Genomic DNA, 2,977 nt, shown 5'->3' with positions numbered 1-2,977 from the left:
TTTGAAGCCACAGATGCATACCAGCCAAGTGCCCTGGAAAAAAATGGGACATCCCTTTTTTTTCATGTGAGATCATGGTGACCATTTGGGGTGCTGTGCTCTCTCCCCCCCCCAAAAAAAAATCGGGGGGGGGAGAGTGAAGCATGGGTCACATGATTTGCCCGGGAATGCATCCCAGAAGACCCTGGACCATGCGTTATGTTCCTTGCTGTGATAACAGCCAGATCTGCCAGTTGAAATGTCCAGGCGCATTTTTACTATGTGCTCAAATACATGGCTCCTAGACACGTGCTGTGGTGCTTGCCGATAAGGTACATGGTCGATAAATGGGAACTTTTCATTCTGTGAATGAAATGGCCCAAACTGTGCCTTCGGCTGAATCAGTCCTAACCATAGCTGTCAACTTACAGATTTGAAAATAAGGGATCAGCAGCCTGGAAAATAAGGGATCAGCAGACAAAAGAAGGGATTTTAGTCAACCAGCTGAAATGCAAAGTTAAAAGGGACCAGATAATTTAGCCCTTCTTTTCCAGAAGTTGCTGCTCAAGACACCAGCCGATGAAACACTGCAATTAAATAACTACAAGCAGCAACCACTTTTCGCGCAAAACGACTTCCAAGCTACGAAGATGCTGCTGCAGTTCTGTATTTTTTCTCTCGTGCTCCATCTGCAGCTCTCAGTTCCATCAGGCAGGGCGGGAGGAAGGGGGGGGGAAACAGCGCCCGAAGTAAACCCGCAGATCAGACCATCTATGCTAGTCTACCACTACAAATCTATGGGAGAAGCCCTTGCAGTCCTTCCTCCGCTTTCCTCCTCTATGGTTAGCCCTTGGAACACCTGCCCACGCCTCCACCTCTGCCTCCTCCTCCTCTCTCTGAACTGCTTTCTCTATGGTTGCCCTCGCTCCTCAGTCCCGGCGAGGAGGGGCTTCCGGAGGCCGAGGCTGGTGAGAGGAGGCTGGAGGGAGGCGGGCTGGGCAGCCAAGCAACACAGTTGGAGCCGGCAGGGAGGGAGGGAGAGGAGCTGCTTCCTTTGAAACCCGGGAAATTTAAGGGACATCATCAATAAGGGACAGCAGCGGGAAATGGCGCTGGGATAAGGGCGTTTCCCGCCAAATAAGGGACAGTTGACAGCTATGGTCCTAACAAGGAGTAGCGTGTTTTCCGGGGGCTTCCAGAAAATGTGCATATTTCCCCGTGTTACTGGATGGCAAGCGCTCCAAATTATCTCTCAGCAAACAACTCAAGGTGCTTCTGAATCTGGTCATTGAGGCTTTCTCCCAATTGGTTTGCACAGAGAGTAGAGAGCATTTCCTCATCCTTTTCCTGATTGCAAAAAGTCAGATCTTGCGGTGGAGAGGGGTAATATTTTTTGAGGAGCAAGAATGATCAGCTTTATCATTTCTGGGAAATGATACATAATGAATTGAAAAGGATGTTTAAAATAATCTTTGTAAGAAAAAGGCCCAGAAGCTTATCTTTTGGGAATTATAGGGAGAGAACTACATAAATTGTATAGAAATTTATTTTGTATCCTACTTATGTATGCTACTACAGAAGCAATAATGCAATTCTTTGGCACCATTTTTGACTGAATTGGATAACGTCAGATTTTTTGTGAAATTGTGATTGCACAGGTTAAAGCGCTGAGGGCTGATTTCTTTTCCTATGACAAAAAGCCTTCTGTTTCCACCGCCAAACCTTTCAGGGGAGTGTTTGCAACCCTTTGGCATCATTTTTGAGTGAATTGGATAAAGTCAGATTTTTTCAGAAATTGTGACCCCGAGGCTTAGGGATTTTTTCAAAAAAATCTTTTTCCGCAGCTTAAGGCATCAAGGGCAGATTTCTTTTCCTATGATAATAAGCCTTTTGTCCACCGCCAAACCTTTCAGGGGAGCTTTTGCATCCCTTTGGCATCATTTTTGAGTGAATTGGATAACGTCAGATTTTTGCAGAAATTGTGACCCTCAGGTCAGGGATTTTTTTTGAAAAAAATCTTTTTCTGCGTTTTAAGGCACTGAAGGCTGCTTTTTTTGGAGTATGATAAAACATGGTTTTTGCATTTTTATGCTGTCAACCGCCCTGAGATCTTTGGGTGAAGGGTGGCATTCAAATCTAATCTAATCTAATAAAATAGTAAAGTAAAATTAAACAAAATATGACTCGGGTTAAGTACTTAATTCGTTCTTGAGGTCTGTTCTTAACCTGAAAGTGTTCTTAACCTGAAGCACCACTTTAGCTAATGGGGCCTCCTGCTGCCGCCGCGCCACCTGAGCATGATTTCTATTCTTATCCTGAAGCAAAGTTCTTAACCTGAAGCACTACTTCTGGGTTAGCGGAGTCTGTAACCTGAAGCATATGTAACCCGAGGTACCACTGTAGAACAAACTAGAACAATACAAACTAGAATAAAATAAAATAAATGAAATGAAATACTAAAGTAAAATGAAATAAACTAGAACACAATAAACTAGTATAGAATGAACTAGAATTGATTAGAATAAAATAAGAGAACTAGAACAGAATAGAATAAACTAGAATTGAATAAACTAGAATAGAATAAAAAAAAACTAGAATAGAATAGGCAGCAGAAGTACTGCAGGTAGCTGAGGCGCGCCTGCGCAGTCAGAAACGCCATTCCCCGCCTCCGCCTCCCTATCCTGCGAGATGCCGGCGCGGAAGAAGAGCGTCAACGCGCTTCCACCTGGGCATCCGGGAAGGCAACGGAGGCCGGCTCGGGAGCCAATGGGAAGGGCCGGCGGCGGCTCAGCCAATGGCGGCGTCGCGCGGCCCGTCTCGGCCGCCGGGTTTCCTGCCGGCGTTCTGCTGCTGCTGAGGCGAGGAAGGCGAGACTTGGGGGGGGGGGGGGGCGGCGAGGGCGGGCAGGGGCCGCGGGCAGCCGGGCCAGGGGAAGAAGGGGAGCCCCCCGGGGAAAGGGCGCGGGTCCCGGGGCCCCTGGAAGGCGGGATTAACTCGG

The sequence above is a fragment of the Podarcis melisellensis genome (assembly GCF_964234715.1).
Source record: "Podarcis melisellensis genome assembly, chromosome: 12".
In the NCBI taxonomy this organism is placed as follows: Eukaryota; Metazoa; Chordata; class Lepidosauria; order Squamata; family Lacertidae; genus Podarcis; species Podarcis melisellensis.
The sequence above is the reverse complement of the archived record's forward strand: the minus strand, read 5'-3'. Positions refer to the sequence as shown.